Genomic DNA, 25151 nt, shown 5'->3' with positions numbered 1-25151 from the left:
GTACTATGGGTGAAAAGCCTTTCTCAGAGCAGGAATTAAGGACTAGTGCAGCTATGTATTTGTTTTCTATTTTAAACCCAAATGGACTATATTGGACTTTTCAGATTATGCCTATGGGAATAGCAGAAGCCACATGACTTGGCAAACAAATCTATATATATTAAATACATTTGTTGGGAATGTTTATGCTAGTTTTCTCTAAATGTTGTCTATTGATATTAGGATGTTCAAACTGTATAATGTGAAGTAGGAGATAAGAACAAACCCTTTCTAGCAGGCCATAGGAGGAAAAAAATCTTTAATTACCCATTATTTGATTCTACTGTATTCGTTACAAACTGTTAAAATGCTGTTCTAAGGGAGAAGTCATTGCTAGCTAGTACATATTCAAAATGGATACAAATCAGGTAGCCGAGCATGTCGCTGCTTTTCTGACAACCACTTGTGGCAGCGGGTACCAGAGGATTGTGTCTGTGTTAGTACCTTGCTAACGCCTGCTACAATCGCTGTTCAGGTGGTAACGCTTTGATCGGACATGTTATTTTATTTACTGTAAGAAATATAGAAGGATGCATGAGAGCTCTTAGGATCGGTCTCAGAAGTGGTTGCAAATGCTGTATGAACGCTCACCTGCGTAGTTCACACATCTTTGTGTGTATGAGTATGAATGCTTGCAGACCTACACACACCACTTGGTATGCCTGGTGGCATGCTGAACTGGACACACGAATACCAGAGAGTGAGGACTTGTCCCCCCATCACATCTCGGGCCCTACTTGCATGTTCTCTGTCCAAACAGCAAATCTGACCTGAAAAAGGGTGTTGCTTTGAGTAGGGTTTGGGCCAGATGCCCTCCAAAAGTCCCTTCCAACCTGAATTATAGTTCTATACGTCTATTTATTGCTGGATTTCTTTTACCTTTCTCTGAAGCACCTTGATGCTGTTTACTAAGGCAGAATATTGGACTAAATAGGTTTGAAATATCATCCATCCTGGCAAGTCCTGTATTTCCATGTGCAAACAGGATTTATTAGAAACTCAATACATATTGAATGTAGGTCTTTAGGGATCTCTTATTTACTTTGGGCAGGTAAATATTGAATTGTCATGAAAGGTATTTGACTCTATTTTGGAACATAAAACAGAGGAGGTTAATAGAACAAAGAGAAGAAATCAACACCAATGGTAAATGGTAACACACGTTACTGTATATCCCGTTCTGACTTCGCAAGCGGTGCATGTTTTGCATAGTTATACAAAGCAAACTTTGTAGTATCACAAGCCTCAAAGGGGTGAACAGGAGTTGGGAGGGTGCTTTTGTAATCTTGTCAAACTTGTGATTTCTTTTCCCTGCCAGTTATTTCAGTTATTTTTCTTTTCCTTTTGGAAAAATCTGCTAGTTTGGCCTCCTTTTTTCTCAGTCACACTCCAGATGAAATCCTGACTGTTGCAACTTTCATTGCTGATGTAAAATAACATTGGGAAGCTGATGCACTCTGCAGGGTTTCCCACAAGCTACTCCTATATAAGTAACAAGAGGAATGAGACTGGAAGGGGTGTCATAGTGTACAGCTGTCCCACACCACAGCTGGAGCCAATGGAACCAAGGTTTCATCCTGGTGCTGCAGTGAGTCATCTTTTTCACCCACTGGAGACACGTTAATGACATGCTCGTGGGAATATCAATGATTGTATATGTGAATGGTTGGCTGAAGTAGCATCTGTAAGATAGCTGTTGCCAAAATTGGATGATTTCTTGGTGATAGTTTTTCTTAAAACCTTATCCATGAGTTTTGGGGCTTTTTTGAGGAAGAAGAAAAGGTGACATTTCACTCTCTCACACAAGTTTTAATAAGTATCCTAGTGTCCTATGTCATATAAATATCTTTCTGAGAACACCTATCCTTGCTGGTAATATCATTAGAAGGACTAGAACAGCCTCTCACAAACTTTTTTGCAATGGATACTTCCATTCTATTTCAAGATAATGCATGCTGCAATTGCTGAAGATTTTAAATTTTTATTACATCTAAAGTAGATAAAGAGAATATGGAAAGTTTTGGATACAGTAAGAAATGTTATTTCTACAAGTCTGCAAGTCAGCAGAAATTGGTGTAGGAAGAATTCCATTGCACACTTTTCTTTCAGACCTTGAGATGTGCAAGCAAGTTTATACAATTATTACTGTCTCATGCAATATGTAATGTTACTTTTTAAGGTAGAAACTAATGGTGCTATTGTTGACAATATAACACTCCATATGAAACTGCACATATCTGTTGACCTGTGGTCTTTGTTTTTTATCTAAACTTTTCTTTTTTTTTTTTTTTTCAGTGAACTCTGCTCATTTAAAAATGTGCACAGGAAGGAAATGCTTGTTTTTACTGATTAAAATGTGTAGACTGTCTAAAAAGAAAAAACCTCCCTGACAGTGCCATTCTTTGCTCTCTCATCACAGCACAAAGAAACACTGTTATTTACCCTGGGAAACAGGTGACTGAACTTATAAAAATCACTACAGGACAAGATGTATTGAGGCCTGGCACAGAATGACAAATTCTGGCGGGGTTTGCCAAGAAGAGACATATTGATTTTTAAATGATTAATAAGGAGAATATAATTGTATTTCATTAAGATGGATGGGATTTCATTTAGTCTGTCTTCTCCTTTTCCACTTCAGATGCGAAAGGAAATCAAGTCATCATCAATGGCACCTTGTGTTAGCCTGCCATGGAAACGAGGTCATTGATTGAGTAAAAGAAGTTTCTGAGAGGCTTGCCTAGTCTTTAATGGAGTTACTAACATAGATATCATGGCAAAGATAACAGCACTAACTTTCTCTCATTATTTTAAGAACAACCAGGACTACGAAGACATTGATAACATCTTTGTTCTGGACTTCGATGCTTTTCAAGTTGCATATTATCCCAAATAAATTGAGTCGGGCATACAAATACGCAGGATTTCTCATTTGTTTTTATAAAGTCACTTGAAGCCATTCCACTGTCTAAGCCTGAGGGACCGATAGGCTGAAAAAGGGAGGAGTTCAAAATCCTATAATCGGGATGTGTTCTTGGAATCCTTATCAAGAAAATGAATGTATTCTCAATCATAAGTATGTAATTAACTTTTCTGTGGATTTCTATGGGTTTTAGGATTGTGGTTAAATTAAACCTATGCTTCCACCACCACCTGAAATTGAGGGCTTTGTGAAGGAAGATGTTCCATTTTAGACCATCTTTTCAAGCAATAACTTAACAAATAGAAGATGAGGGACTTTTTATCTCTTGTTTTCCAGTGTGTACCCAGGATGCTAACTCACATTATTCTGACTGGCTGTTGCCTTTACTTTTCCTGTATACATCCAGCTTCTTTCCAGAAGTTTTTACTCTAGTTGTAGGGATTATTCAACTGCTCACGTCAGTGGCTAAACTGCCTGAGTATGGCATGTTAAGTAAACTGATTTTCATTACATTGCCAGTTTCTGTTTCCCAGCATTTTATAAGCTCTTGTGTCATCAATTGCATTGTTCCTGCAGTTGAGGAGTTTTCAGTCAGAGCCTCCAGATAAAATATCGAAGAGATTTTAGCAATGGGTAAGCCTAAATGAGAGATATTGGGTATTAATTAGCAAAAGGTGAAAGAATATATTTTTTAAGGAATTAATAGGGAATGGAAGGAAGATAGAATGAAAGATTAAGAACACTTAAAGATGATAATCACATTCATACAAGGAATACATGTTCCTACTAAATTAACAAACATATTACAGTGCAGTGCTGAATTTTCGTATTATTTTGGATTCAGTTAAAGACAGGAAGGACATCACTCTATTTCCGCAGACAGAGGAAGTTGGGTTTTTCAGTTCAACCACCATGATGGTGGATGGAGATGGAGGGGTACAGCCATGGATGATTAATTAAAAACTGATAAAACAAAAAATCAGTTTTGGATTGAACAGGTGGAGAACAGATTTTCAAGTATCATAGATGAGTTAATTATATTATCTCAGAGCATGCATTCAGGCACTGTAAACTGCAGTTTAAAACTACAGTTGAAAACATGCAGCATGTTATCAAGACCATTCTTCTGGGAAGAAAACTGAGACAATGAAGTGGAGTGAATTATGTTCTGAGGCAGGTCAGGAAGGATCCGTGAGTTTGTTCCTTGAGCTAGACATTCATTTACTGTCAGACTTTGAACAAATCACTTAGGAGTCATACTAGAATGGAGATGTTGGTATTTAAGTGTTTCCTGTGAGAATTCAACAAGTTTTTTTGTATAGTTTCCTGTAAGAGTCAGTTACTCTATCCATCCTGGAAAGTGGAGACACAAAAGTATGCACATGTGCGTTAGCTGATAACGGAGAATGGGGGGAACTTCTGTTTTGCATATGCTAGGCTTTTTGCTTCTACAGAGGCTGAGGAGAACAAGATGCTCTCAGGATGTGCAAATAAGGGGGAGCTGGAGGAATATGGGGTGTGAAATGCAGTCCACAAGCTTTTTCTTTATCTATGGAGATACTGGTTTTGAAAGAAAGTGAGAAAACTGTTTTAATGAAGCTCTCAGCCTCTGCTGGTGGAGATTGCATAGTGATCTCATCCTCCCAGTTGAAATATTTACTGTCCCTGAAACTGCAGTTTCAAAGGTAGGCAAAGTTACTTTATCTCTCCCAGCTTGTGACGAGCTCAGCTTCTTCCAGATTGCTAACTAGAGCTGACAGCCCAGGCCTGTAGAACTGAAACAATCTTCAATGTGCGCAGCTGTAAAATGACTTCTATTGCATTTTGTAACACAAGCAGTTTCAGCCTCGCATCCCTGCACTGCTATGTCCATCTGCTTGTGTTAAGTACCCAGGAGATGACTCTGCTGGTATAGAATGTGGTACGATTCTCTGATGGGGGCATTTGTTAACTGATGTTCTGCTGGATAAAAGGAGATATATGCATTTCAAATGTTATTACGGAATATGCTGATTCACTAAGACATGACTTATCCTGACAGGTTTCTAATGAAACATCAGAAAAGGAACAAATCATGGCAACTAGAGAAAGGAATGGTAATGTGGTTTTGATCCTGGAGTTGACTACAGCAGATAAGAAATTTTCTAACAAAAATGTCTTTCAAAAGAAAAATGTGGGCTAACAAACCCCCTAAATTTGGGGTAATAAATACACTGTTTTCTTTGGAAGTGTCTCATTTTAAGCAGAAATTCTACTAACAGAGAGACACATTCATTCTAAAATAATGCATACATTGTCTGTTAAATGCAGTCTAGGATGCGATGAGGTTTTGTATCTGTCTACTGAATCAAGCAGGAAAGGTCCTGGAATCTGGGTCTCCTGTCTCCCAAGTTAGTGGCTGTTCTGGGGCAGTGAAGGTAGTTTCTCACTTGTCTTGCATGAAAGGATGGAATAATTTTTAAGACTCAAAAAACTTTTGTGGTATGGGAAAAACATCTAAGACCTCACTTTGCTAAAGATATAATCTCTGGTTTTGCCTCAAATTCTTTGTGATGGTCAGCAAGTCATCTCTCACTGTATTAATTCTTTTTCTAAGAAAGATCCGGTACTGTTCTCTTACTTCATCTTATCTGTATGGACACTATTCCTATAAAAATTTATGACAGTATGTTGAATCCAGACCAGTGGTAAAGATAATCATCACCTAATTTTTTTTTGTTCTGTTAAATCCTTTATTCTTGCTTTTCCCCCTTTTCCTTTCTTTCCTTATGAAGTCTATGAATATGCATTCCGGTCTTCTCTGTTTTGTTTAGAGATGCCTTGGCAATGTCTGAGATGATTTCTCATGGGTTCTAACATCAAAACTGAAGGGATGAAGAAATTAGATATTTAACAAAGTCTTCATTTGTTCTGTAAAGTTAATTAGTCACTCTTGACCGTCAGACTAGATTAAAATTAAATATGGGTCAATTAACACTTGTAACTTTTGTTAGCTTCATTTCTGATCAATCACGCTGAAATTATCACTGAAAGTCACAGGTTTATTTCAGTGGAAACTAAGATGCAGAATTAGCCTTCTCATTTTTACTAAAATCACTTTTTTTTTTCAGAGTTTAAATCTGTTAATCCTTTTTTACTTTGGTAGGGTAACATAGGGGGCAGAAATGTAGTAATTATCACAGAAGAATCATACCTTTTTATCTTATAGTATGTATTAATAGCTTTGTTTTCTAAGCATTTCTTAAACTTAGCGGTTAATACACTACCCTGCCCAAACTTTATTGTCTGCACAAATCACATACATTAGCATTTAGTATTGTACTGCTACAGTTATCAAATTTTGGAATTAAATCTTGCACTTGGTTCTTAACATTGAGTAATGGGCTGTACTTTAACAAAAAAGATCATATCCTTGTGCTTTGCTTGTAACCAACAAGTTTGATCCTTACCTTCTTTCTGGGTGACCAGATGCCTTCTATTTATTGGTTCACTCAGAGTACAGTGCCTTTACACCAAGCAAACTTCTCAGGTCTAACGTTTTCCTTCCTCCTATTTATGCCAAGCTGAAAGTCAGGATGAGGTCTCATTTCACTTTATTAGGAAAACACAGTGCAACATCTGACATTCGCCAACTCATCACTTTCTGTTTTCACCTTCAGAGCTTGTGGGATGTTACCGTTATTGCACTGGTTATCATGGAGCCCGCTAATTAAGGAAAGCTTTCAAGTTGTGAATGTAATGTAAAACCAAACAAACAGACAGAAGACAAACCAAACCAACCCACTGTTTCAGGTTAGAAATTATTTTCAATGTTTATATTACATATTACATTTTTTCTTTGAATGCTGCTCTGGTTTCCCCACCATTTTTTCCATCCTCCCTTTCAGTCCATAATTTATTTTTATTGGTTACAGTAAGACTGCAGGCTTTTCTACAGCTGAGCACAGCTGCTAATGTTTTGCTATTGATTCCACATGTTAGCTCAAAAGTGTATAATAATCTGTTTTAATCGTTGCCTTTGGCTTTTCCTCTTCCCACTCTGAGAAGTGCCCTCTGCCTCTGGCCTGGCACGGCCATAACCAGAAACTGATCCTAATTACATCAAACCACTCTCTGCCAAAATGCCCAAATATCCGTAACGTGTTTGAATAACAACTGTTGGGAGACATAACTCCATCCAGCTCCCTGGAAAATGCTTCAAATTATCAACTGTAGATGTGCTGACAGGAAGAAAATCTTGTGGGCATGGTAGGAGGCTAAGCTACCTCTGGCCCGAAAGGGAATACCTCAGCACTACAAATGTAATGCTATTTAAGTCCCCCCCTTCAAATCCCTGCAGCTCTGAGGAAGCTCCAAATTATAACAGGACTCCTAAGGGAACAGCACATAATCAGCCCTGCTGAAAACATGTTGAATAGCGCTAAATAAATCCCAGGTCTAATTATGTTACTGAGACTGCATGGGGACTGCACATCTGGAAGTCCCCCCAAAAAAGTCCTATGGTAGTCGCAGCGAAGCGCAGTCAGCTACACCGGCGTCCGTGGTAGCTCAGCAGCCATCTCCAGGAAGGAGCTGTGAGAGTCCCCTCACAGCGCAGGAGTAGCCCACATTAAATCACTGCTTATTTAATCTGTCAGACTCCTCTCCTTCGGTCTAGGGGCCATCTGCCCAGGCTGGCGTGAGGACCAGAGCCGTGGCATCGGTTGGGAATGACTCCCGCCCTGCTGCTGGGGCGCAGAGCCTTCAGCCGCTCCCCCAAACAAAGCCAATCCTTGCCCAAGCATTCCGTATATAGGAGTGATAGAAGCAACTTGGGGTTTTGTTGAAGTAAATGAGAGCTTTGCCACTGGCTTCTCCGGGGCTGTGTTTTGACCACAGTGCCTCATGACACCAGCAAGCATTGGGAGAATTTGCACAAAATCCTCAGGAACCTCCAAAATCCTTTCTAGGGAAAATGACAGCTTTTTTCCTCAGGAGGTATAGTTCCTTATCCTGACGTGAGCGGCACCTTTCTGAGAAGCCCTTGCTGCTACTGTTGTGATTTTCAGGTGCAAACATGTACTACCTGGTACAGACCTCGCTACTGGGAGCTGACTTAGACTATATGGCAGGTCTGAAAATAAAGCCTCTGGTTTAGGCTCCCGAATTTTCTTACGCTTCTTTGGTTTTCATCAATGATCCTGAAGAAAAATACCAGTGGACACGTATCACCCATAACTAGAAAAAGCTATTTAAAGCTATTTGCATTCCTCTCTATTTTTGTTATGTTCTGCTTCTGTTATTTGATTAGTTGGCTGTCAGAGAAGAAGATGACATACTAATTACTTTTGTAATTGTTATACCGGTATAGTGCTGATAGTCAATATTACTGTGGTCTGCAGTCAGATTTCTGTATTGTTACATATTACTATGCATCAGTGATTCTTGATGATATATGAAGTGAATATTACTGGTTTTTTTTTTAACTTCCTAAGGAGTCCTGGAAGCACCCTGAGAATGTGAGTGCTAATTATGCAGACCACGGAGACAAGTTCTTTCCTCTTTGCTGAAATATATCCATTAGAAAACAGTAGAAACTAGAAAATTTTGGATGGTCAATAGTAGCTCTGTTTAGTGTTTAGAAGAGCTTGTGGAGAGTATTAAGTATTGCTAAAACTTATGGGAGAAAAGACATTTAAATTCCTCTGTTCTGTGGGATACATATAGCTATTCTTTGATAAAATGCCCCTTTAATGTTGTGCATAAGAAATCAAGTCTTTCCTTTGAAGTCAGAAGGAAAAAGTAAGGACTTAAATTTTCTCTTCTCTGATTGCCCCCAAATTTAGATTAGAACTTAGAACTTTATTAAAAAGAGGATTTTAGTTTCTCAGGTTTTCTTTTTCCATGTGCATGTGTTTGTGGCTCATTGAATCTAAATATATTTCTGTTCCCTTTCTTTAATCTGTAATTCTACGCCCAGTATTAAGACTAATTTAACTTTTGTTTCAAAACATCGGATTTTAGCAAGACTGTACAAGTAAATTTCTATGAAAAAATGACCTGGATGTCTTCCCTACTTCTGTCACCACTTTCAGTGATGTTATATTGGTATGCATTTGATAACAAAGAGATGTAAATTCTATTTGTTAAGTTGTGCTCAGTAAACACTCTAATGATCGACACCATTCTTCATTAATTCTGTCTAATTGCATGTTCCATAGCATTAGTACAAACCACAGGTCTCACAGAACACTAAAAGCTTCTTGATTTGTATTCTGTACTCTCCAAAAAAATTGCGCTACACAAAATGCATCTCTTCTTTCACCTGTGGAGTGCTGATACCATGTCATGCTCTTCTCCTTGAAGCAGTTCTTGGGCAACAAGTGAAAAAAGCAAGCTGGACCTTTTGAGTCTCCTTTCTCCTGAAAGTCCAGTGATGCCTGCAATGCCTTTGCTGTTGATATTTTCTCCATTTCTGTCTGCATTGTGTGTCTGACTGAGCAACGAAACCGCTGAGTCCTTCTCAGAAATGAAATTTCCAAGTGGAAACCTCTGAGGCCTTCACAATTTCTCTCATGGCTAGTTTTACTGATGAAAGCCATGGATATAACTGTGGTGCAGCAGCGCACTAAGGCCCCCAAGAAATTCAGAGTTGCTCAGTGATAGTCACTGCTCAAATACCCAGTGAGAAGGAGAGTGGCTCGGGTGAAACTAGATGTGCACAGTAATGTCCAAATCTTTCACAGCGCTGCTGACCAGCAAGAGTTACAGTACAAGCAGGTATTGCAATGCTCTTAAACCTTTTAAGCAAGGGACGGGGTAGTGTTTGGGGCTGTAACTGTGGGTATGTCTTTCCTTCTCCTTGCTGATGCTCTGTATCACAGCCAAACTGGACCAAGGGAAAGCCACAGCACTGCCCTTGCAGGTTGTCTCCTCGGAGACCTGGACAGAGGCACGGAAACTCTCCTCCTCCTTCAGCGTGATGGGGCACAGGCTCCTCATCCCCCTGGGCTTCTGCAGAACTGGTGTTTTTGGCGTCATGTGCCGTTTCTCTCCTGGCATCTAAAACGAGTTAGGGGATGGTGACAAGGGTACAGAGCTGCTTCTGCCCGAGGAACTCCGAGGTAAGCCAGGGCACTTCAATCCAGGTTGGAGAGGCGAGTGGGGAGAGACATGGGTGAATACAGATCTGCCTAACTCGTGGAAAATTTAGGAGGTATTAGATGAAGCCAGAGTGGCTGGTTCAGAAAAAAACAAAAATCAGTGTTTCTTCACAAAAGGCACAGCAATGCACTGAAACTGCCTGTTGCAGGGTGCTGCGAATGCTAATGTTAGCATGTGTTCAGGAACGGAGCAAGTTTGTAGATGAAAAGCATGATGATTGCGGCAGACACAGAAACCTGTTGAACTGCAGATTGATAAAAGCTGGGAGAGCATTTGGGGAAAGTACCTTTATATACAGCTTTTCCTATTACAGTCTTCCCTCAGCATCCACTTTTGGCCATTGTCAGGTACAGGATGCTGGGCTAAACAGACCTGTGGTCTGACCCAGTCCGGCTGCTCTTAGGCTCTTGTGTTACCATGCTTTCATACAAATATCTTAAATCACAGAAGGTCCACAGGATATCTGTGGACTTGCTCAGAGAAGAAACCAACAGTGTTTCTTTTCAAAACTGATCTGCTCACCAGTGTGGCTTGTGCCACAAACCAGTTGCTTTCCCAGGCTGACAACTTCTCACCATTTCCAACGCTCTTGCCAGGGTCCAGGCTATCAGAAAGGGCCTCATGCTGCTATCCACTTTGTTAAAGAGAAGTTGGTTTTATATTTAGTGGTGCATGCAGTATACAGATGAAACAAATCACTCCTATAAACTCAGCAAGATGAATAGATCCTGTTGAAAACTAGCAAAGGCGGCTGAATGCAAGATTAATATGCAGTCCCAAGTTATGCTTCCCACAACTTTTATTGATCATTTGGAAAGTAAAAAACCCCTCATGATTCCTTATATAAGTCAGCCTGAAAATCTTGTGCTAGCGTTCTTAAAAGAAGAAAATAATTTGTCTGAGAGGAGAGCTCTTTGACTTGTTTCTGTTTGAGGGGCGAGAGGTTTGAAAGCTTCCTGTCATCACTTTAGTGTTGTTTACCAATGAATTCTCAAAATAAGTAAAGAATTCACAAATAAAAGAGGTGTGCTGTTTAGAGGCTTCTCCATGCTAGAAGGTCAGCCTGGGCAATAGGAAAGGACCTGCGATCTTTTGGTTTCTCCTACTTTTGGCTGCGAGGCTGACTTGTAACTACAAACAGGTGACTCTCGCTGTGCCTATTGTAAAGGTGGGACAGTAAATGTCTCTGTTCTGACGATTTGATAGGGAATTGACATCAAGAAGTGCTTCAGAGTTCAGGGGCTGGGTGAGGGATAGACTGTAAGCATGCGGTATGTTATGTGATGCTCAGTCCCTCTGTTTCCCCTCTTTTGTACTTAGAGGAAAAGTGACCATCTAATCCTACATCATTTCCCCAGCTGCTTTGTAGATGACCTTGTTGAAGAGATGTGCTTTCTGGGTTAGGGGGGGCTTCTTATCTGTCAGAAATCTTACAACAGGATGTAAATTTTCTAATTTACCCAGAACAGAGAACCACAATGTCTTCTCTCCTTTCTCAACCAATAGGTGCAGTTATCATTAATTTGCTAGTCTTAATTATGTTTTTTTCTTTTATTATTATGAATGCCTTCAAAATCATTACTGCCTGGCTGCAAAGGGAAAGTTCTGACCAAAATATGAATCTATAGCACGTCATCTAAAGGATGTGAAAAATTATATCCTATAAGGTCCAATGCTTTGTATTGATCTTACAGAAGAGACAAATCTCATGGGTCAAAGTTGAAGTGGTATGGACAAGCAAAATCAATAATAATTTTAAAAATAGGCATTTTTTTCCTTTTCTTTTACTAATTCATGAAAAAAATACAAGAGCACCATAAGACTTGCACATTATTGATGTTTTACAGATTGCTACAGGTTTTTTTTTAATTAATTATGTTTTGGAAAATATTTTTTGCCAACATCCAGGTGGCAAAAAGGTATTTTCAGAGCTGAAATCAAGCATTTCTATCAGAATAGAGCTATCAGAACAGATGTGGCATAGCTAGTACAAGGTTTTTTGATACCTCGAACACATAAAATATTATAGCCTGCCTTCTTTCTTCAGTAACAGTCAGAATTGCCTGTGACAGGATAGAAGGACCTCTGACACCCTGTGGTGAACGTCACTGGGTAGTTTCTGACTTCAGTTGTTCCTGTCTCCCCGTGCCCTTCCCTGTGTCCTCCAAAGGCAAAAGCAGAAGGTAACAAGTATCTGTGCCCTAGCTGACCCGTTTTCAATCTGGTATAGTAATACAGTCCCATCTTCATCACCATGTTAAGTAAAATTAGCTGAACGAATATATTCTTTTGTGCTCATGCTCCTGGGACAGTAAGTCCTAGTGGGGAAGGAGTCTTCCTAGCCAGGTAGGCTGCTGGAGGTGGTAACCTTTTAAGCAGTAACTGCCAGAAGTTTTCGGAGATGATGTCTATGAAAAATGATTTTGGCTGCCACAGACCTGCCCATATTTTCTGGCTACCTGCACTGACTCTTATTTACTGAACCTTAGTCTTTTTAGACATGGAAAGATCTAGATTTTTCTTTGTTTTATGCAAATAAAAACAGATCCTCTGAGCTGGAATTTTTTGAAAGCTTTCCCTCACTGAATTAATGGTAGCAGATTTAGAGTAAAGCTGATTGCTTGGGAAATCTTGCAATCACTGAGGCTCTTGATCAGGTGTTTGGCCACTGGGTATGGGATAGGAGGCATGCTGTCCTATCTGCCCTTAAACAGAGTCAAAATCTAGGAGAAATCTCCTTGGTTGAAATTATTCCAGAGCTTCACTGACTCTTGGAGGCTGGTTTCCATTTGATCTAGCATTATTTCAGGTTTCAGCAGGAAAATTTCATGCAGCTTTACCCTGTTACCCCCTCTTTGCCAGCACACAGAAATTTAGTTTAGAGCTGCTTAGCTTTTTTGTTTTTTCTCTTAGGAAAATCAGGCTGTTGTGGATTTCTGCCATGTACAAATAAACCTTCTCTACAAATTAAAGAGGCCCCTCAGTAGTGATTTCCATGACACCCACTCATCAGTGTCCACCTTCTTTAATACCTATGTGCTGGCATGATCATATTAGTGTCTTTGTTGATGACTAAAACGGAGGCTATCATTCTACTACATATGCCAGAAATAAATTTCTGTTGGCGGGCACCCTGGAGACTGAGATCATTCATTTAAAAAAAATAAAATACAATTATAAACCAGATTTGAATTATTTTGTTAAAGAGCTCAGGAAAATGCTTCTTTTTAATCTTCCTTCTTTCCGTAAGTACTTCTAGTATTTTGCTTCTTCCTGTGTCTTGTGTTGTGGCCTCTTGCTTGAAGAGAATAAAAATGGACGTAGACCAAGATGGCTTTTTCATTGGCAAAATTTCAGCATTCTGTTAAATATTGTTATTATTTAAAGGCCTCAAAATGTGCTCTGTACGGAATAGACCAGTGGGGAAAATGTCACCCCTAACTGTTTTTGGCTGCTGCTAAGAACCTATTGCAAAGAGCATGCCTTGTGTGCCTTTGTATAGGATAACTTGCTAACCAGAGACCACGTGCGTGGGGCTGGGGACAGGGGAGGAGAATCCCACACGCCTAATTATAGCCTTTAGTATTACACAGCATTTAGCAACCATTAAACAAACAATTGTTTAATTTCAAAGCTCTTCTAATTGAACATTAGTCACACACTCTCCCTTGCCCTCTATTTGCTGTGTTAAAAATCACAACCCTAAAAGAGCTTACTTGAAAGATTCCATAATTAAGCAGCCACTTAGTCCAGGAACATCAACATCCTTCTTTCCCAGGGACAGCAGACGTGCCTTTGGGTGAAGGGTTACACCAATGCAGCTAGTGGCAGAATCCAACAGAAAGTATATACAAAACTCCATCTACAAGCATTTAAAAAGTGCGGTGGGAAGTGGATGGAAGGAGTGTAAGAGAGCAGATTGAAGTGGAGAAAGAAAAACAATAGGTACAAATTTCTACCAGTTTCCTCAGGCATCCATAGCAGCTGCTTAATGATACATGTATCATTATATCTTGGAGTAGTTGGAGGGCAGAAGCAGACTTGATTACACTACAGACAATTGTTTCACAATAATTCTGGGCCATTTTTCATTAGCTGTCTTCCCTCACAGCAAAACAAGGGATAATTTTTAAAAAAAAAAAATCTTATACCTCTAGAAGGTTGTCCAACAGTTAAAGATTTTTAATAATTCATCATGCGAAACATCTTGAGCTAAATACTATATTTCCCAGCAATAACAACAAAAGATAAATGAAAGGAGCTGAGGTTAACTTGCTCTGATAGAAACAAAAGGGTAAATAAAAAGAATGATGCTATCACTTTTCCATGATTTATCAGTACATTTTTATTACACCCTCCGCTTTGACATGTTTTGTCACTCAGTCTGTTGAGCCAAACCAGTTCATTCCAAGCAAGCTGATTAAGTAACTGATTAAAACAAAGCAGCAGATTTGTCTGCCTATAATCATTTACCATCACACAAGCAATAGGTGGCAGGCCTTATTGGTGAGTGCAGCTGCTGACATTACCTTTTAGGAAAGATAAGGACTTTTGGTTTTGATGACCTGGCCTAGCTCATCAGGTCACAAGGTGATATGACCGTAGTGGTGCAAGCAATGACTTTTATGGCCGTTGCTATCTTTTCTTGCTTTTGAAACAACTTTAACAAGAGATGACTCATTCATAGTAACATTTAAATGTGGGGCTCCTGACTTCGTTAGGTGGACTTAATGTGTTCAGCTATGAGCAAGGAGCAATTTATAGGAGGAGAAGCCTTGTTACTTATTTTAGGTCTGCTTCCCAAGACACACAGTGATTGCTCCTCAGGGCGAGTAAAGGTGACTAAGGCCTAAGTCCAGGCTCTGAAGGTCCTGAAAATTATATGGCCTAAAATTGTGAGTGCTGTTCAATGGCAGCTTGTTTAGAGGACTTCTTCAGGTAGAAATGAGGAGGTCATGGGAGCTGAAGTGCAAGGAGCCATTTCAACTGGTAACAACAGTTGCTTGCTACCCTAAGGATGGGCAGCACCTTCTACAGGAGTCAGAGCTGGGGTACAAAGTTGAAGTGAAAGACCTGCTGCTACAGACTTGCTGTTCATGCTGCCGAGAGGAAGGCAAAGTTGTTAGTGACTGCAGGTTCCCTGCAGAAATAGCTTCTGTCTTCTGACCTCTCTCTCAGGCGTGAGAGCCAGCTTGGCTTTCCAGCACCCGGTGATGGTCTGCGTCATTTGGCATTTGTTCCTAAAGCCTGTTTTGCGTGCCTGAGGATGCAGCTGGATCCCTAGGATTTACCAAAGCGTATTACAGAAGTGAAATGAATGGGAGAGTAAAGAGATTTAAACCAACATCTATGGTTTTGAATACACTATGAGGGGTCTATCTGCCTGCCTGCCGTGGCATGGGCTTAGCCACAACAGGCTCTTCCTGCAAGATGTTTTGAATACAGCTGTGATGACTTAATGCACTAGCTCTCTGCCTTTTTGAAATGCCTAGACTTGGGAAGTTAAAACAAGAGGCCACTGCTGTTCAGCATCCCAGTGTGGGACATCCTTATAGGCAATAATGTGTCCCAGGAGCTCTGTTTCCAAGACCTGGTTTTGTGAGCAAAATAACATGAAGCAGCTGCCTCAAATGGCATAAATACTAAATTCTGATTCTTCATCTGCAGGTAGAAAGTACGTTTTTTGTTTCTTAAGAGCACCACAAATTTTCTAATTACACAAAAAAATCTTGTAATGCTTAGGTATTGAGTCCTTAATATTGAAATGAGATGTTATACAATAAATGCACCCACATTCCCTACTTCAACTTGTTTATTGATAAAATTAAAAGCACTTCCAAATATAAGGCCACTGGAAGTTAGACACGCTTCTGAAAATTGCTGGTTTAGCAAGTGATTCTGCAACCAAATGTGTTTTGAAATGCTGGGTCCTGCACTGGTCATTGCATTGCAACCCAGACACTTCTTTAATCTTACTCCACTCATCATTGTCTTGTTTGAAGATTGTATTTTCAGTAGGTTTTCAGAGAAAAGGAAGATAGCAGCTAACTACAGAACACAGCAAACTGTAAAACATCTTGCCATGTTCACTTTTCCATTGCCCTAGCAATTGATGCTGTTGCTTCTCTTGCCCTGTGAGTTATAGCTTTAGTAAAGCATTGCCAGATTCAAGTCAGCAGTCCTCTGCTGGCACTGCGGAATGACAATTCTTATCTGTTTTCTATAGCCTGACATTTTCAGTAAGGCCTGGAAGGTTTGGTTAATAGGGTTTGTCAAAAGGGAGCTACAATATAAAACGTTGAAATATGGAATGAGAGCAGAGAACCCATGTCACGTTAAATGTTACCAAAGCAATTTCTAGGAGACTAATTATTCACAATAGATAACTAAATTGTAAATCTCTATTACAAGTGGGGGATTGAATGTGAGTTTCCTTGGAAAGCAGTTCTGAAGTCTGCTACTTTAATAGCTAATACATAAGGAAAATGGTAGATGTGCCAGAGGCTTTGGAAGATGAGAGGTCAAAGGATGAAGGAACAATAACTCCTGGATTCATTCACTCTGCAAGTCCTGAAAAGACATATTTGCATTATGAAATGCCTGATAGACTTTTTTTTTTTGTAGTCTGATATTGAAAGCATTTTGATATAATAATTCCTTATGTCTATTGCTAACCAGAGAAAGGATGAAGGGGCAGATATCAGAAGAGGGACATCTAGACGTGCTTCAGGGTGCTTAGCTGGATTTTCCAAGAACAGTGATAAGCAGGTACTTCCTAAAATTCCATAGCTTGCCTTTTGGGTGCAAAGTCTGTTCTAGGATGGTAATTGTGCTTGCTAAGTGCCCCTGTGAAATCCTGCATCCTAATACCTGAAATAGCACATAGTGGGTAATCTGTGCCCTGAGGAGATATTTGTCCCTGTCCTTTCTATTCTGAGGCATTTTGTGAGAAGAGGAAAGGTAGCGGACAGTGCCTATGAGAAGGCTCTCTGAAATATCCTTTTGGGATAGCTCATGCAATGTTTCTTGCTTCTGTTCTAGATTGCTGCTTAGCCTTATGGATGCCTTTGGACGTTCTTATTTATTACTATGTAGTTTTTAATAAGTAGACAATGCATTATGGCACAAACTGTATGTCTGACTATAGTTTTCCTGTTATTACCTCTGCTCTCCTTCTTTGTTATTGCTTCTGTTAGCATTTGCTGTGTAAATATATGGAGACTTACCAACCCAAGACAAAGTGCTACGCAACTGGAAGCGTATTCCTAAGAAACAGGGATGTAACTATACTCCAGGGTGGCTGAACTCTTCTGTCTGGACTGAAGGGTATCATCCAGCTCATTAGCAAAACCTCCTTAAAGAAGCTCTTGCTTCTTTATTAAAGTACTAAAGGGAAAAACTGTTTAGAGTATACCAGGAAGGTATCATAATTTCCTTCCTGGTGTCTGTCTGTGCAGCTGTGAGAGCAAATAAATGCAGTAAAGTTATCTCTGGTAAAGCGTATACTTATAAATGAGGCTCCAACTCTTGGAGTTATTGGGGATTAATGAGGAATGTTTATGTCCAGAGTAATTGCATTAGACATGACATAAATGTAGGTAGGGTGGAGGAGAGATGGATTTTTTTTCTTCTGCTTCCAAAGGAATATGTGAACTTTCAAGAGTTCACCGTATTGGAGCAAACTATTCTTTGCCATAAACATTAAAATGTTCTTTTTGCTTTTTCTATCAGTAGCCAACAGTGATCTGTAAAACTGCCAAAGAACAAAACCCATACCTTTGGCTAGGTAGTGGCCATGATGACTCTCTAGCACTTCTGTATTGTGATGGTGGAGGGAGGGTCTTGTTACCTGCATTTGTGTAGTTGATGAATTGCATGGGCTTTAAGCAATAGACCACAATTTCCTGTTGTCTGGATTTGGGATTAAACTGAGCCTAGGATGGAGAAGCTGAATTGGTCTGGTTGAAGCTGATGGTCTCAGCAGAATTTCAGAAATTTGTAGGTTTGATGAATTTTCAAGTAGTCTGCTCTAACAAGCAGGATGATTATGTCTGTGCTACTCTTTATGTGAGTATCTTGGATATGACTGTAGCAGGTTAGTTATAGCTAATGTGCATGAACTCTCTGCAGAACAACCTTGTACAATAAGTCTTAGAAAGCACAGGGCTAACTGCGTGCATCACACAGGCACTGTGCCTTGCACAGCAGAGTTGATGTTTCTGGAGCTGACTTGTTAAGTATGCACCTCTCGTTAAGACTGATGAACCCTAACATATCAAATTTATTTTGCTTCACTGTGCATCTAAACCAGAACTATTTATGTCCACGAAGTCATGAACAGCAATACAGCAACTCTTGTCCAGAGGAAATATTTCTTGTCTGTCTTATATCTGTATCTAGGGCACAACCAGTGGATTGTTACATCAAGGAATGAACTATCAAGAAACTACAGGAAGGAAATGTGGACTGTTTTAGTAGTGAAGTTATTCTGTACACAGAAATGTTGCTAATTATTAAGCTGTTGGCACTATCATACTGTAGATGATTGTTGAGATTATTCTAGGAAATCACTGTTTTGGGGAGTCTGTGGATCAGCAAGGTGAATATGGTGATTCTCTCACCTCACAATTTCAGTATATATTTTCAGAGAGCTTGCTTAGACTTTATCTGCAGTAAAGCTACTATTGATATCTGTCATATATGAGCAGTAATTACTGGTCACCATGCATTTAATTCTTTCTGTGCACTTAATTTGTATTCATTTTCATTTTAAAAAAGTGGCAATAAAATAGTAAAGGACATTATGGTACCAAAGAGTACAGTAAAATAAGTACAAAAGCAGAAACAACATTTCCTGAATTTGAGTATGACGTGATTTGCCATACAATGTAGCAGTTCTTCCATTTCATAGTCCATCGGAGTTGCAGGACAAAGCAGTGTTTCATAGCCTACAATATGCGATTGCTACAGAAATAAAATACAAAGAGAGGCATGTAATAGGGAAAAGAAGAGTCTAGAGTCTGGGAGATGGGCAATGAAAAGGGAGATTAAAGTTCTGAACTTCTCAGAATAGCCTCCAGCGTTTTCATCTAAGTAAGGTGTAGAGGTTCTCTTCCATCCTGGTGTAGCAGGTATTTCTGAAGTTTCCAGTAACCCTGGGACTTCTGTCAGTCCAAGGCTAGTGGCACAAGATGGCATTTTGTAAAGGTTTCAGTTGTAAGAACTGTCTTTCCTGTAGAGGACACAGAGAAGAGACAAGGACCTCACCCCTGACCAGCTGGGAAATCTGTCTGATGCTCTTATTCAACCACTTGTTCATATCGTGATCTGTGTTAGTTCTCAGATCTGGGTTGCTCTATTTGGGAGTCAAATTCAATTTCATAATTAAAGGATTCATATATATTATTATACAGTGAGGAACTAGTGCTTGATGGGGAGGATGAAAGTGGGGGTTCTTAGCTAACCCCTTTGCTAATATTTTATAGCTATTGGGGCCAGACAAAAATCATGGTTTGGATGCCCTAATATACACTGGGGTTTAGCCCATAGAGGTGAATGCAGTAAGAATTCTGGACACAATTGAGGACTATGATACCTGAAAATCATAAAAAAATTTTGTAAATGTGAAAGCTTAACTTTTCCTGGACTATATGGGAGTAGGGGCTTTTTTTGTTGGCTTTATTTTTATCACACCTTTGAATTTATAGTCGAGTTTAAGCAGTGCTCTTGCACAGGTGGTTTTCAAATGAAAACGGTTTTGCTTGAGATCTTTGTACTGGCTCAACTTTTAAACTTTGATAAAGAGCTGGTTTCTTTTTACTCACTTACCTAACTGGATTCTTTAAGAACTGCTGCAGTTTGATTATCATGTCTTTTCTCAAACTCTTCTCCAACTTCAAGAAAACAGTGCATCTTCTGTTTAACGAAGTGTATTTTTTGGAAGATTTTGCAAAAGCAAAGGTGCCTGGTGGTGCCACATTTATATTTTTTATTTCTATTTGTGGCAATCTTTGTATTGACTAATGCTTGTATGAAACCCATCTGTGCTATCTTTCTTTCTGGTGAGGAGCCCTTAGTCAAACACAAAGTCCTAGCAGTGAGAAGGTATAAAATGGGCTGTGGATGAAAAAAAAAAAACATTTCCAGTGGTTTTTCTTCCCTTCCTTCTAGGCACTCATTCAAGAGCCTGTTAGTAATTTGTTCAACAGTCCACACATATGTGAGGATAGAAAAATGAAATCTTAGAGCCCTTTGCATTAACAATTATTTACTTCCCTGTAAAAAGTGTCACAGAGCAGTGAAATAAACTTTCTGAGAAAGGTGTCCTCTAGTCATACAGTTGTGGTGGAGCCAACTCACTCCAGAAATGTGATGGAACGTGCACCAGGGAGGTGGAGCCACTGGGGTGCTGCTGAGTGACTTCCTTCTGGTATTAAATACTGAAATTAATATGAGATTTTCCTAAATAGGGGCTGCCAGAACAGGTTGTAAGTGATGCTGATGTCTTTTGAGACCAGCACATAATAACGTGTTCTGGTCATGTCCTTATATTATATGGAGTTGATAAAATCTAGGATTATAAATTGTTCTGCTAGCTGTTATTATCCATACTAAATGATTTCTTGATACTTCAAAAAAGAAAATTAATGCACAATTAAGAAAATGCCATTGCTATCTCTTGCGCAAACCACCTTGTAATATCATCAGCTACAGCAAATAAGTCTATTTTACTACAGAATTACATATTTTAATGGATGGTTAAAGTTCATTCATTTTAATATATTTATTATATAAGCATACAGAATGGCTGAAGTAGAGGGAATAGCATTCTGGGTTGCATGTTCTTTTTCTTTATTTATGTTCATATTCTATTTTTTTAATATATTTAGTTGCAGAAACAGTAACATACTTTTTAAATAAACTTTGCCTGGCACTAGGAGAAAAGGGAAGAAGGTTTTGAAGAGGTATTTACATTTTTTCCAAGAAATGACTCAGCAATTTGCATTTGCAAGGAAGCAATCAGGTTTTTTCTAAATAAGCCATCGCATTCAAAGTTGATTTGTTCCAAGGAAAGGAGCTGAAATTAGTTACTGACATGCAATAATTCATTTCTTATTTTACCAACAGTAATTAAATTGCCCGGAACTGTTGTCATTTAACAGTCTATTAATTGACTAATGTGCATTACTTGCATGCAGGCTATAGGTAAAATCCCAGGATTAAGAAAGGAAGAAAGAAGGAGAAGCAAAACCTCACTGATTTTCATGACCATCATAGATGAATGATTAATTTATTTCATAATGGAATGTAGTTTTTGCAAACAGGAATAGGTTAGATTTTAAATATGCAATTTAATCAGCAGTAGCCTTAAAGAAGGAAATGATAGTCAACTATTAATTCCTTGGAGAGGAGCAAAATGGCTAATTGGTTGTGCTTTCTTTCAGCCATATGAAGATTATATAGCTCTTCCTTCCTTAAAAATCAATGATTTCTGCTTGGATCAGTATTTTCATTATAAAACTCCTTCCTCTAATCATATCTTTGGCCAAACATTCTGATATTTTCCTCCGTTTGTTCCACCAACATCAAAACAAACTTTGTCATGTGCATCAGATAGTCTCAGCCTAATAGCAACTATGCACAAAAGTGGATATAGGCAAGTTCAGCAGCTTTGATTTTCTCCAGTCAAATATGATACATTCCAGTGCTGTATTAGTAGCCTATGTGGGAAAAAAAATCAATGAGGTCAACATCTAGGTCCCAGCTGAGAATAATCCACTTCATAAAAATAAACCAAAAAGTTCTCCATCATCACAGTAAACTCTAATTTATAGTGTTATGGGCTCCTAACGGAGTCTACGACTATATGAATAGATAGGGAAACAAAGGTCAAGTTTTAGAGGGAGAGATGTGAGATGGGATTTTCTAAATTGCCTAACCATCGAGAGACTAATAACAAGAATGTCTTTCTATGAAATTGGGAATCATCGGTTAGAAGACGTGAGGGAGGGAAATGAATTGGCCGTATTAGCTGCCTAAATCTGAGACAAGCATGGAAATCCAGTCAATGAAGTAGCAGTTAAGACTGATGAAAAAAAAAAGAAAATATTAAAGTCATTATATGGGACTTCTAGGAGGATCAAGGGGAATGGAATAGCTCCAGGACACAAGACTGAAGAGACCATTCATATTACTCCATTTATACACCATGACTGGGAGTTGTTTGGCCAAACGCAGGAGTCAACAGTGCCCATGTCTCCACCTACTTGGCTTTCTTTGCAAGTTTGTGATGAAAAACAGGCACTTCTTCGTACTGTTTTTCCTCATTTAAGACACAGCAGGTGAATTGTGCTCTGCAAGTACTTATTTTTCTCCATTGACTAGAAGGGCAGCCTGCATCAATAGATGGGATATAGACACCTCCCCTGAAGATCTGTGAAATTAGAAAAGATGAATCCCATCACTGAAAGGGTTACCTATCATATCTGGGAACTTGACGAAGTACTCATTTCTTAAACGTCACTGAACCTGCACCAGGCCCTAAATATGGCTGTGTTTTTGGGTCACCATCATTCCTGTTGTTCAAAAGCAGACCACAGGTTTTTCGGACTCCTGTGGTCATGGTGCCTAGTGAAGGAGGAACACTGAGTGTGCAGGCAGACTCCCTGGCATTCGCTAGGCTGTCTTTTGAAGCGCAACTTCATGTAAGCCCATAAGATGCTTGTTTTTATTTCAATAAAACAGTAATTTAGACAATAACTAAGTATGTCTGGAAGAATATATGGGAAGGCTATGAAACTATTAATAACATTTGGACACCTTCTGCACTGTTTTAATGCATCACAAGTTAGCACAGTATTGATTCAGTATCAAAGTTCTGAGAAACAAGCCTCTTACCAATATCTAGGATCCGATGTTGTAATTGAACTAGAAAATGTTAGATTTCCAGCATTACTGCTGAGAATTCTTCTCAATAAATGTGTGTTTTCCACTGGGACTGAAATCACTGCAAGTGCTAGTTTTAATTTTTTTCCTTTTTATATTTTTCCTATCATACAGGTTCCTTTTCTCCCCTCTGTGTGTAAAATAAACATAATGGGGCCAACTCTTGCATTTTACTATCTTGGCTTGTGGGAGGATCATTTGAGTTACTTGGTTTAGATAATTAAATCTTTTGTGGAAGGATTAAACTTTGGAGGAAAGAAAATGGGTGGACTTGGAAAATATTGTGTAGAAAAACAGAGCCAGTAGGAATCATGGGCAATAGAAGCCTTTGTTAGTGTGCGAGGAAAAAGAAAGAATGGAACAGAAAAGGGAGCCACAGTTATAACACTGAAGCACAAGGAAGAAAAAAGAGTTGATGCTTAAAGGAGAAATTAAATGGTGTGAAGGAAGGAAGTAACAAGAAGAATGGCTGTGTATTTGGCCTCTTAATTTTGAGTGGGTGCTGGCATACCCCAAACCAGATGGCACAGCAGTTTCCATTATATGTGCCTCCTCGTTTCAGGATCTTTCTCAGATTTCCATATTCCTTTTATCCACCATCTTCCATCTACAGCTATTAGGCTCCACAGTTTGTCAGTAAACACTGAAGAAATGCAGAATATGCCTTTTTTTTTTTTTCCCAGAGCTCATTTTGATTTTCCTTCTTAGGTCTAGGATCACGTAAGCCTAGTTTCTTTCAGAAAACTTGATCATAAAGGGAAGCCAAAAGGTTTGGGTTTTTTTTTTAATATCTTTGACTTTGTTAAATGCTAGTGGTTGTTACTTTATGCAGTGCACCTGCCTTTTCTCCCAATAATATCATTCTTTCTCATAGCAACAGATCCTGATAAGTGGCCTCAGCTACAACATCCTGCAAGGTAAAAGCATGCTGTCATTAGACAGCAGAAGATACAGCTATGTAGAAGGGACAACAGGAGTGAACTAGAGAGTTTGGAATGTCACTGCCATTGTAGTAGCACCTTTTGTAAAGTTACATTGGAAGATTTATGCAAAGATTGTCAAAATTGCATCTTTTCAGCTGGTTCTAGTCTGTGCAGTTACAGTTGCTCCCATGCTAGACATGGAATGGATGCATATGCCTCCCTACTGGCTTTCCAAAGCGCCTGGATTTTCTTTATCCGAAGCAATGCTGCTGTTTCGGTTAGAGTGTGTTCTATGTGAGAAGCTACACGGAGTGCAGAAAAGCTTGTTTCTGGTAGGAAGCCAGCAGTTCTTCCTTATCTATAAATGGTTCATCACATACGTAGTTAATGCCAAGTAGCTGAATAGCCACAACTATAAATAACTTGCTAGTTACATGTATTTTGTTCTTTGATTGTTTTTCCATAGCTAATTACATATAACAAATATAACATGTCAAATGTAGATAACCTAGAAGTTATTTATTCTCTTTCTTATTCATCCTAGATGGCTTTTAACCAAGAACATACATTCACAAAATATGCCTGGAAACCACAAGTGGCAAAATCTGAACCTGTAAGTACACGTGATCTACTTTAGAATAGGCATTTAGCAAGTAACAAGGAAGAAATGACACTGACTTTTCATAGCTCTGTTGCACAATTATCAAAACGTCAAAATCTGAAGAACTTCAGAGCCTCTCATAATTTCTAAACGAGTACAATCCAAAATACATTTTAATCTTTCTGATTGATTGGGCCGCAGAAGAAAAAGGAATTTCAGTGGTTGAAGTCCAGTAACGTTTTGTCCTGGACCAAATGTAGCAAGAAGATACAGAAATTATTAATTTTCTGGATCAGAAGTGGTTCCAAAAACCATCTGACATACCATCAGGCTCTGTGGTTCTTCATAAAGCTGTAGAGTTAATCTACTGTCTCACTAGGCTAGCTAAGTCTGACTAACCTCATCGAAAGGTACTACAGATCTATATGCCTCTTAGATGTAGAAGCACAATGGCAAGTACACACAAATCTTCCAGGAAGATACCTTAGAAAGGATGCCAAACTCATGAAAAAATTATTAAAATAAGATTTATGTTTTGGTGGCTATGGCTACTGTCACAGAAATTTAAGTTTTAAAA

The sequence above is a fragment of the Buteo buteo genome, chromosome 20 (genome assembly GCF_964188355.1).
Source record: "Buteo buteo chromosome 20, bButBut1.hap1.1, whole genome shotgun sequence".
NCBI classification, from domain to species: Eukaryota; Metazoa; Chordata; class Aves; order Accipitriformes; family Accipitridae; genus Buteo; species Buteo buteo.
Note: the sequence above shows the minus strand (reverse complement) of the source record.